This window comes from Pteropus medius, unplaced genomic scaffold (genome assembly GCF_902729225.1).
Source record: "Pteropus medius unplaced genomic scaffold, Ma_sr-lr_union100, whole genome shotgun sequence".
Lineage (NCBI taxonomy): Eukaryota > Metazoa > Chordata > Mammalia > Chiroptera > Pteropodidae > Pteropus > Pteropus medius.
Window position 1 is genome coordinate 43,250,076 of NW_024340849.1, and position 12,740 is coordinate 43,262,815.

General features: G+C 35.8%; 1 protein-coding gene across 1 annotated transcript in view; it reads right to left on the reverse strand.

The window, feature by feature from the left end:
• The window catches only part of DLGAP1 (DLG associated protein 1), a 790,600-nt gene that overhangs the window by 506,638 nt on the left and 271,222 nt on the right, over positions 1 to 12,740 (reverse strand). The gene's annotated exons all lie outside the window — the stretch shown is intronic.

A 12,740-nucleotide genomic window follows, 5' to 3' on the forward strand; every position in this document is an offset into this window, starting at 1 on the left:
ATTTTGTAATATTATACACAATATATCTTATATACACACAATTGTATTTGCTTCCTGTTTATTATTTGTTTTACCAACATTGCAATTAAGCAACTGTGACTAAAAAAGGGGGTAAAAAATATTGTTCTTTTCAGAGTGGTTCTGACATCACTGGATGACACCAGTCATAGCATAATATTCCCAAGCATACTCGTAGGGGCTTGCTATTGCCAAAGCCAAACCATTACCCCTTATAACTAGTGATACTTTCTCAAGAAAGTGATAAAATGGAATTTCTAATTGGGGCTAAACGTATAAGAGAGGTACCTATTCTGATTACATCACTTCATGCTGAGCTGTGACTTTCCTTTCTGAAAGGTCACAAAGAAAAGGAATTGTATTGTGTACAAAAATGATCTGGTATTAAAAGTATAGGAATCAACAGAGTTCTGCTTCTCAGCAAATTAAAATAGTGTAAGAAGAGAATGAGAAAAAAATGTAAATTTAAGTATTAAGCAGAGATATAATGATATTCAGAATTGAGAATACTGGTGTAAATAATTTTTTACCTTCTAATTATTTATGAGTTAAAGTGCCTAAATGAAGGTAGACATTATCATACAGAAGTGGCCAGAAGAGGTGACATCGCTTGCCTAATTTTATTCAGCCAGTAAACACAAAGGCAGAATATGACCTAGAATCTCTGCCTTGAAGTTCAGTCCCTTTAGAAACTCATAACAGTATATTTGTTTCCAAAAAGAATATTGAACATTCACAAAGTTCAGGGCTTATACAATTCTATGCAGAACTTGTTTGAGCAATTTTGAGGCTGGCAATGCTGACAGGTTAAGTATTAGAATGCTGTGGGTGATAAAATATAAGAACAATAATAACAATAATATCATGTATTCTCATAGCACATAAAACATGCTGGGAATATTATGTTTTCACATGTCTGTCATTTGCTCATGTTATAAAGGATAAAAATGAGATTCCATTATCAAACTATCAGGTATAATTATGATTATGAATCCTGGTTTATATATGATTATTACATTAAATATTTTCAATATTCTACTAACAGACAAACTGAAACAAAATTTTTTCCTACGTAGATGAGGAATCAGTTACTCAAAGAGATAATGGAAAATAAATAACTGTTAAAACATGTAGAACTGACCATTGATTTGTTCATAAGTATTTACTGAGAATCTATTTTGTGTTAGACATTGTTCTTAATTGACTGTAGAAACAAAATGAAAAGATTATGCAATTTCTGAAAAAGAATTCCAGATATACAATAAGAAATCAGTTTTATTACAACTAGAGTGCTTCCGAAGTTTAGATAATAACTATGTAAAGAAATAACTTAATACTGGGTGGTATCTTAAATGTCATCTAGCTAATGGTTCCCAAATATAGTTGATTATCACCATGGTCTGGAAAGCTGCTGAAAAATTTATAGAATTTCATGCAAGATCTATTAAATCAGAATATTCATGGGTGAAGTCAAGGTGATCTGTATTTAAAAATGCTCCCTAGTTCATTCTCCTGATTCAGCAGGTTGGGAAACCTACTGATTCTTGCCTACTTCTCATTATACAAAAAAGGGAACTGAGCCCAGGGAATTGGCTTGTCCAAGTCATTAGTCTCTTGGTGATAGAACTGAGATTAGAATGCAGAATTCCCAGTTCACTGGAATGTGTTTTTCTTCTCCTTACCCCAAGGTCCCTCTTTTATTTTTCCTTCCTGCTCTTTCCCATCACCAAGTAACCAATATTAAGTCCCTATATCTGGAAAAAAAAAAAAAGAACAAAGAAAAAACAAACAAAGAAACAAAATTCCCAAACCAGAAATCTGAACTTAAGCTGTTTGATTCAATAGTGTGTTGTCCATTATTCCACTGGGTTCTTCTGGAGTCGCCTTTCTCTATAATCTGCCTAGTACTCCAAATTCCCCATCCTTCAAAGGTGTCTTCTATCATTTGTCATTGAATCATCATCCCTGGCTATCGTTGATTGGGCCAGGAGAGGTACTTCACCCAAGCAGGTCTTACTTATAATTTGGGACTAGGAGACTGTAGTCTCATTTAGGCGAAAGAGTAGTGGGAGCTTGGTCATCTTGTTCCTTAGAGGCAGAGGAAGTGAACATTTGTAAACTGTGGAGAAAGAGTAAAAGAGACACACATGGAAGGTAGAGCAAGGCCTCTCTAACTTTATGTGCTTCATGCTCTCATATATTTTTTTTTCCTGTGGCTTCCATGAGTTCTCGTATCCTTATGTGAGGTTCTACTTAAACATTTTTAAAGTTATTTATTTTTAAATTGATATTTTGGCTTAAGCTAGCTCAAGTTGGTTTGTTTCTGTAACTAACACATCTCACATCATTCATTTTATGTGAGTTTCTCTATAAGCCAGTCACCTTAGTTACACTCTTTTAAGAGGTTCATAAAAAAATATTGGCTGAGAGTGTGGTGAGAGAGAAATAGAAACTGTAAATGCCCAGCACTTTATGGAATACCTATATTTTCATGAAGTGCATGCTGTGAAGTGTGATAAAACAGTAAAGGGTCAGATCAGAAGTCTCTTAATCTCAGCTCTAACTCTTACAAGACTTTTGACTTGTGAAAGTTACCTAGCCTCTTTTAGTTTCAATTTTCTTATTTGTAAAATGAAGGTGATGAAGCCTATGGTTACTATGAGAAATAAATGAAAGCAGTCAGTCACTCACTCAGTCACTCAGTCACTCAGTCACTCACTCACTCACTCACTCACTCACTTCACCATTCCCCAAAGATTTACTGAGCATCCATCATATGCTAGATACTTGGAATAATCAGTGAACATTTCATTTTGGTAAAGATGAATAAACAGAAAATAACAATAAGCACAGAGAGAGAATAAAGTATAGAGTACTTTCGAAGGTAAAACATACTACAGTTGTAAGAAAAATAGATCAATTTAAGGGGGAGCAGAGCACATGAGTTAGAGGATGTAAGGTATTAAGGGGACCTCATTAAGAAAATGAGATGTGACCAAAAACTTGAAAGATGTGTGGTGATTAGTCATGTGCAAGAGAAGGGTCTTCTGGGCAGAGGGAACCACCAAGGTTACAGTTTTAAGGTGAGAGTGTGCCCAGTTGTTCTTGGAATTACAAAGAAGTGGAAATGGAGTGAAGTGAGAAAGGGGGAGATTAGTAGAAGGAAAAATGGCAGGGCAGTGGAAGGAGCTGTGGAGAGGTAGAGGGAGGGATGAATCAAGGGTGGCTGGCCGAAACCTTTTTATCTTTTACTTTAAGAGTGAAATGGGACCATCACAAGATTCTGAGCTCAGAATTAACATGGCTTATATTTCAACAGGCTCATCCTGGCTGCTGGTTGGGAATAGACCATAGGGAAAGTCAGGATAGAAGCAGGAGGAAAGCTCATCTTTTTTTTTCATATATATATGTATATATACATATATACACACACACACACACACACGTATATATTGACATTGGTTAACGAAATCCAGTAAGTTCCAGGTGTACAATTTAACAGTAAGGCATATATATGTGTATGTATGTATATATATATTACACACTGGATTGTGTAGTCCCCTCCCACAGCTAGATTTCTTTCTGTCACCACATATTTGATCCCTTTGACCCCATCTACCTCCCACCTCCCCCCTCCCTCTCTACACTCTGGTAACTACTAGTCTATTGTCCACGTCCATGAGTCTCTGTTTGTTTGTCCTATTCGTTTGTTGGGAAAGCTCATCTTTTTAAAGAGAGATAATGTTGGCTCTGACTCTAGTAGAGCTAGTGAGGAATGGTTAGGACCATGATGGGCTTATTTTGAAGGAAGAGTCAAAAGGATCTCTCTGGGTAGAGAAAGCAAGAAAAGAGGGAGGCAAGGATGATTCCAAGGTTCCTAGCCTAAGCAAGTGAACGAGTGGACCTCCATCATTTGAGATGAGAAAGGCTGTGGCTAAAAATGGCTTTGGGGAGACAGAATGAGTTTAGTTTGGCTGTATTGATTTTGAGATGACAGTGCCAAGTGGGCTTGTCATGCAGGTGGTTGGATTATACAATATTGGAATGTAGGAGAGAAGTCTGGGATGGAATTTGCAATGAAAGCTCCCAGAAGAATTTCTGGCTTAGGATAAGTAACTGATAATCTTATTTTCTCCAATCACAGATGATTATGTAGGGGTTAATCAAAATAATATATATAAATATATAAGTACTTGGTACATAATAGGAACTCAATGTATTTTATTTCCTTTTTGTTTCCTGATTCGAATATTTATTTTTCTATTGACTGTATTATAAGATTGAGTTTTTCTGTGAAAAAAAAATCAATTTCCCACAAGACAATAAAAATCATACTTTACATTCTGGCAATTCTTTTAAAAATATAGCCAGAACAATCTCATAAAATATTAATAATAGTATTCAATAGAACATAAAATAGGACTGTCAAGTAGCAAGGTGTCAAGTAGCAAGGTAAATTTTGGTTTGTGCATAAACTAAAGGATTTAAAAAGGAAAAATGAAGCAGAACTGAATTCCATGGATCTAAAAGGTCACTCAACTTTTTCCAAATCTTTCTGGATTTTTAGCAACGATTAATAGTCTTTCAGGGTAAAGAAGCAGAAAATGGGAAAGGTGATTGTTCAAACCATAGATCCCAATGTACAGCAGAGAAAATGCATCTGTTTGAAGGCGCACTTGAGAAGCTCTGGAAATTCTGTAAAGAATTCTTTAAAGTCTACAATTATACCTTTAAAATGGGTTTCTTGATTTATAAAAGCCTCTTTAATGAAACAAGTTTTAAACTAGAAACCGTCTAAGTTTGAAGTCTATTTTATAGATGAGGTTAACGAGGACTAGAGAGATGAAAGGTCTTGTCTGAGGCCACAAGTAGCCACTAGATGAGCCAGGACTACTAACCCAGGCCTCTGTACTCTCAGTATAGTTGTCTTCCCACTCAAATAGTTTCTCTTAAATTTTTCACTCAATTACCTCTTTTGCCTAATAAGTGCCATCATTTCTTTGAAATCCCATGTTTTATCTTAAAATTTTGTTCAAATCTTATAGTCCATAAAATATTGTATTTGTTTGAAGACAAAGTTAAACTATCTGCTTCCCAGCCCTCTCACCCCTGCAGATCTTGGAGAAGAATGAATTCTAGAACAAGGTCCGTATTTATTCTGTGACTTTCTGTATGTTTGACATGGCATAGATTTACTTCAAAAAAAATAAAAAAAAGGATTAGTCAATCTCCACTTCCTTTGCAAACCACTTTGCTAATTGATTCTTCATTCGCATATAAGAAACTTCAAGGCAGGGCTGCATGCATTGTGTGCAACCTGGCAGTTGCATAGGGCCTCATGCTCAGAATGGCCTTGTACTTTGTTTAATACTTTATATTTGAACCAGTGTTTTATGAATGAAGTTCCATGGGACAATGGAACAGTGAGGGGGTGAGCAGAGGGTATCTGCACATCATGCATGTCCCCAGCCATCCCTTGCTGTCTCATCTGCATAAGTGTGTGTGATGGTGAATTCTGGTGACCCACGACTCCTGGGAGTTCAGTAAGATTCAATGTGAGAATGAGATTAAGTATTTATGTCCATGACTGAGTAGGTGAGGAAGCTGACAGTCTCAAGGTCATGCTCTGCTTGAACTTTGCAAGAAGGCAATGGTACTAAGAAACATAGATGACCAAGGGACCCTATGAAGGGGAGCAAAATATGCCACCCCAAAATACGGTACTTTGCCATATTGATTATTTTGAATTGAAAGTACTTAAGAAACAATTGGTTCAAGAAGGACACTCTGATCCTCCTTTGTCTCCCTGAAAGCAGAAGATTAATCTCCCATGGAAAGATATCCTTCCTGTACCAGGAGGGTAGAAGCCACCCCTATCACCAAAGATAGTGAATTTAGGGCTGAGAAGGCTATATAAACAAATCTTTTTTACTTCTTCATCAATTTACTACCCCAAGCTCAAACCCCTTTGTTTTGTAGATTCTTCACAAATTTTTTGTTTTCTTGTCTAAAAGGTATAAAAGCTTCCTGCTTTGGCTAATTCTTTGAGCCTCATATTTTTACGGGGCTCTCATACATAAGAAATTAAATTTGTTTTTCCCTTCATTAATTTATCTTATGTCTTATGAACTTCTGTCCAAAGTTCCTAATTCAAGCCAACCCACCTCAAAAGTCCCTCTGTTTTCTATTTAATTCGATTTCTAAATTAATTTAATTTTAATCTCCCATTTCAGACTCAACTGTCTTCAAGGACAAATACTCAGTTGGGAAAGAGAAAAGTCAGTGATAAAATTAATTTAATTTAAAGTGTGAATAATAGAGATACATGACACTTTTGAGGGATATTTATATTTTAAAGAATCACTTGTTTAATAATTAGACCAACCAATTGTAGGAAAGACAGAATTTTTTTCTGTTCCTACACTTATCATATCTTTATGTCTTGAATTATTCATCTGTATAAGCCCAGTTATGCTGAAAATGATGACATCGAACGAAATAGAAAGGGCAATCTGTAGTTCTTTTTGTCCCACCCTTCCTTACTCATCAGTAAGCCAATTGGAGAGAGTGTTGATAGAATGTGCATGTATCAAGAAGTGAAATAAAAATGGTAAAGTTTTGTGTCATGTTTCCACTGTTGTCGTAAGAATAATAAACATATGCATGATCTATTAAATATATTGCATAATTTTGATAATTCAGCATACAACTTAAATAGTCTTATATTTACATTATACAATATAAAGATGAATAATAAAATTAATGCTAATAAACTTTGTTTTTTCTTTGCTTAGAACTAAATTAAAGAGTAAATTTTAAAAAAATTGATAGGTTGAGAGAGAGATGGCAGATGAAAGAAAACAATTTTATATTTTAGTACACTTAACAACTATTTTGCTCTGTTTTTTGAACAAGTGGCCTGCAATTTCATTACTTCCTGGGCCCTGCTAATTATGTAGTCATTAACACTCACTCTGTAGTAATGAACTAGCATAGACTCTAGCAAGTACTTTGAGCATTATTAACTTATAGTTTAAATACCATATATAGGAATTTGGAAATGGACTACTGACTTCTGAAAATCCTAATATAATTGCAAACTAAATTAATTATTCTCTGTTTTCCTCATATGTTCTAATGTCTTCTTCTTCCTTTCAAAATAACTCCTTGGACATCTCCAAAGTTCCTAATTCAAGCCAATCCACCTCGGAAGTCCCTCTGTTTTCAATTTAATTTCATTTGATTTCTAACTTAATTTAATTTTAATCTTCCATTTGAGACTCCACTTCCTTCAAGGACAAATAATCAGTTGGGGAAGACAGAAAAGTCAGTGATACAAGTAATTTACTTTAAAATGTGAATAATAGAGATACCTGACACTTTTAAGGGATATTTATATTTTAAAGAATCACTTACTTTTTGACTCTGATCCTAATGTGTAAGAAACAATAATGTTAATGGAGGAAACATTCTATTACTCTCTGCTAAGAAGGCTCCTCTACACAAATCCACTTGAAAAAATGGGTTGTGGCTTATTCGTTAAAAATTGCAGATGATTTTTTTTAAATGAGGTAATATATGCTCAGATATTACCAAAAATATTTCTAATTAATTGAAAAAGGCTTCACAATCATGAAATATATAGGTTTATTCTCTGTCTCTTTAAAGCTCACCAGAACAACAGCAACAACAACGACAACAACAACAAACCAAATGCACTTTAAAATTGTTGTGCTAGTTGGGAACTTAGCCTTCATTTAATTGTCTTTATTTATTTGACTTGTGTTCTTTCCATCCTGGCCTCGTATCTCAGTGTATCTGCTTTGCAGCTTCAGGAGTTTGGCTAAAAGAACCCTCTGAGTTGAAATTGTAAGGGCCCCCATACCAACTTTTTCTACAGACAAGATTGTTTGGGGCTCCCTGGTGAACAGAAAGTGTGTAATGACTCACTGTGACATCATAGTTGTTGCCCTATTACAAAAAGATTGACAATCTATTTATAACTTTTAGAGGACTACTTAGCAGTATCTTCCCCCCCTTCCTTTTTTAAATTAGTTTCAAGTATACGGTACATTGGTTAGATACCTATATAGTTTGTAAACGGTCCATGTTGCTCCTCTCCCCTGACCCTCCACTACCAGCTATGATTAATGTAACTGTATTCCCTATGCATGCTCCCATTCTCATACCTATCTATCAGCCACTAATTTCACTTCTTTAATCCTTCACCCCATTCTCCCAGTCCCCCCCAATCTCCTCCCCTCAGTCTATGACCAAATTGTCCACTATATTTGTGAGTCTATTTTTGATTAATTTGTTCTTTTTATTCCTTAGATTCTGCATGTAAGTGAAATCATATAGTGTTTATCTTTGTCTGACTTAAATACCGTCTAGGTCCATCAAAGCAATATGTTTTACTCTGTGTCTTTTAATCTGGAGTGAGTCACTTATAGGCAACATGTAGGGGTCTTGTTTTCCTTTCCATTCATCCATTCTTTTAGAGCACTTAATTCTTTTCCATTTGAAGTACTTGTTGATAGGAATGTAGTTGTTATCATTTTTTATTCCTGGTTTTGATACATGTTTTTTCTTCTTAAAGAAGTCCCTCCAACATTTCCTATAATACTGGCTTAGTGGTGATAAATTCCTTTAGCTTATTTTTGTCTGAGAAGCTCTTTATTTGTCCTTCAACTCTAGATGATAGTTTTGCTGGATAAATTATTCTTGTTTGTAGGTCCTGGGTCTTCATCCTGTTGAATATTTTTTGCCAAGCCTTTCTGTCCTGCATAGTTTCTTTTGAGAATCAGCTGCCAGTTTTATGAGTTTTCCCTTATAAATAACTATCTTTTTTTTCTCTTGCTGCTTTTAATATTCTTTCTTTGTATTTAACCTTTGGCATTTTAATTATGATGTGTCTTGGTGTGGGCCTCTTTGCATCTCTGATTTTTGGAATTCTCTGAGCTTCCTGGCATTTTACGTCGATTTCCTTCACCAGATTAGGGAATTTTTAAATCATTATTTCTTCAAATAGTTGTTCAACATCTTGATTTTCTTCAGTTATGCTGGTCAGATGGATATTTAGACCCTTAATAGTGTCCCATATGCTCCTTAATTTATTTTTATAGTCTTGGCATCTTATCTCTTGCCATTCTGATTATGTGTCCTTGGCTTTCCCATCTTCTAGATAGGGCATTTGATCCTTTTCTTTATTCACTCTGTTCATTCCTTTGCTTATTACATTTAATATACTTCTCGTCTCAGACAATGTGTTCTTCATTTCAGACTGGTTCCTTTTTATAATTTCCATTTCCATTTTTATGTTTCTTATCTCTTTGTTGAAGTTCTCACTGAATTTAACCAAAAGTTCATTGAGCATCTTTATAACCAGTTAGATTACTTGACTCCATTGCATCTGGATCTCTGTTCTCTTCTCTCATATGGTTTCTGTTTCTTTGTCTTCCCATTTTGGCTGACTTTCCGTGTCTGCTTCTATGTACTAAGCAAAGCTCCTAAATCTCCCGGTTTTATTAGTGTGGATTTGTGAAGCAGGTGTCCAGTGGCACAATCCTGAGAGGGGTTCAGCTACAGGCTAAATTTAGCTCAAGCCTGTGCCCCTCTAGGGCTACCTGTTAAGATTCAGAGGCTGTGCTTATAGTTGCCTCAAAAGGCCATACCAGAAACTGAGGTCAGCTGCCTCCAATGTGAGTCTAGGTGCTGCTCAGCAAGGAGCACCTGACTCACTGAGGATAAACCTGGATGTGGCTTGGTTGGGGCTGCAAGTTGTGGGAGGCAGGATTTCAGGGAATCCTCTGGGCGGAGTGACCTCTATTATCCAGTCTAATGACCTCACCGCAATGCAGGTGTTTTGTCCATGCACTGGGAGGAGGGAGGGCTCAACAGGGAACAATGGATACTGCTAGCACTTCTGAGTCTTGCCTCAGCCCTCACTCCAACAATGTCTCCCTGTAAGTTCCTGTTGCCCCCTGTGCAGCCAACTCATTGCTGGTGCTTGGAGCGAGCAGATCTGTCACCGCGAAAATCCACTCGCAGATGCGGCCCCTTTAAGAGGCTTCTGCAGATGCAGCAGCCACAGCCTCTGTCTCACTCAGTCACCCCACGTCCTCACCCTGTCCTATCTTCTGCCATTGCAGGGTGCTTTCTTGGATTTCTCCCTAGTTGTATGGCTTGTTCATCAAGATCCCAGGTGATTTTTCCTTGCTGCTGCTCCTCATTTCCATCATAACTTTGATTTGGTCACCACAGGGATGAACAGAGCCTCTATCGTCTAGGCCATTTTGGTTGCCCCTAGCAGTATCTTTTAATCTATGTGGCAGAAGACTAACAGATTTTTTCCCCCTGGGGTAAGTTTCTAGGTTAAAAGGAAAGTTCATCACCCAAGTTATTAGATTGGAGACACTGTGATATTTATTGTCAATGGCTTAAGTGGGATCTCTCAACATCTTGCATTTGTTTAGCCTTTCCTAAAATCTCAGAGTTTAGTATGTTTACAAGTAGTTTTCTAAAAAACAAATAAAAAACCAAAAGACCACCACCCACTAGACTATCATAATCTATTTGTTCCTACTGAATTCCCATTGTTTCTTTTAATTCCCTAGACTGATAGTCTTCCCACATATCTTTCAATTTCCCCCATTCTGGATGTTCTTAATGAAACATAATAAGAACATCTCCACTTATTGAGTGCTTACTATATGCCAGGCATTTTTCTCAGCATACTACATGGATTGTTGTTATTACCACCATTTTACAGATGAGAAGACTGAGACACAGAGATGTTAAGAAACTGACCAAATTACAAGTGATGGTGAGTGGAGGTACCACAACACAGACATAGGCAGTCTGGTCTCAGCCATGCACTCAACCACTATTTCGCCTCTCAGTGTTTTCCTCAAGCCAAATACACAGATTCATTTTCATTAACTCATTTTCACCTACTTATCTGATTCCTTTATATCAGCCTGTCTGTAAGGCTTTTAAAGCTTACCATGTCCCAGGAACTTTAAATAAATTACTTCACTTAGATATTATCATTATCCTATTTCACAGATGTCAAAATTGAGGGATAAAGAAATTAAATTATTTGGCCAAAATCTCAAAATTTTAAAGTCAGAATTTAAATCTAGTTATTTTTATCATTATCCTACGTCTTACTCTTTACATCGAATTTAGCTTTCCTTGTTCTTAAAAATCAATTTTCTATGCCAAATTATAGAAAAGCCTTTTTTAAAAAAAAATGTTGGTGATTAGTTTAATTGTTAGAGCCAAATATTTAGTAGCCAGAGACCAAATACTTAGTTCCAAGCCCAGCTATGCCAGTTGGCAACACTGGTTTCATGGCCACAGTTCCCAGATGCATACTGGTAATCACGAATCAATGAATTATGAAATTTTAAACATGGGCTGTACTTTATCATTCATCAAATCTAATTTCTTCATTTCACAGATAAGAAAGACACAGAGAGGTTATATATGAGATCACACAGCAAATTAGCAGCAGAGCAGGGACACTAATTTAGATTTCTTTATACTAAATCTGGGGTCTTCATCCCATACAACAAAGGAATACTATACTGGATATTTTTTCCACAGTGTCTTAAAAAATGTGTTTTAAAAAATACATTCAACAAATACCGAGTGGCTAATATATGCCAAACACTGTTCTAGGTGCTAGGGTTAGGGTAGTAAACAAACAAACAAAGTTCTGCCCTCATGGAGCTTTACAACCTGCCATTGTAATGGTAAGATGTATTGAATTTTTTAATGATAAAATGTTGCATGAATTTAATCACTTTAAATTTAATCATTGGCAAAAAAGTGTTGAAGAAGCCCTGGCTTGAAATACGGATGATCCAAAGCTATAATGTCTCCCAGACAGAAGAGCTAATCATTAACCTACTATTCTGTATGTATAACCAAAGCCCAGCTATTATACATAAATAAAGGTGGTGTGGATTTTGTAGTACTAATGGAAAGATAAAGGAGGTAATGCCCTTCTTCTCAGGATCTTAAGGATAAAATATGAGTCACATAGATTAAAAGAGACTGTTTTCTTTTCAAATTAAACCTCTTTAAGTAAGTTCTGTAGCATTTTAAACTTACCTTTTACTATGCGACAATTAAAAATTATTCTCTATAGCTGAGAATTACAGCTATAATTAAGTGAATTGTCAGAAATCCCAAAGCCCCAGTTAACTGTCCTGAAATTGATCTATTTGAAGCCCTTTAAAATTATTCATACCTTATTTTGTGTCAACTTGTCCAGGAGCAGAGAAATAACAATAGTAAAATGTAAATTTGCCTCTAAATCAATATACGATATCTTTCTCTTGCCAATAATTATTATAATAAAGTGACAAAATTGAGCTCTTGGTCACAAAGGCTGGCTGCATTTGCTTTTGATCTGACTAGACATAGTCACTCTAAAGATATTTCATAATGGGCAACAAAAAGCTGTGCAGTTTTAAATACTAAGCCTATTCTTTAATTACAATACTTTTGCAATGTCAATGTACACCATTATCTGCAATAACCATAGTTTTTAAAAAATATAGTTATGTTTTGAGCTAATCACAAACTATGCTTTAGTGGCTTCTAAGATAGTTAATGCTTCAGTCTCACTCATACACCTAATAAGTAATATGGCTGATATCATGTCCCCTAAAAACTCTGCTGCTGAGGGATAATACTAAAACATCTTAAGT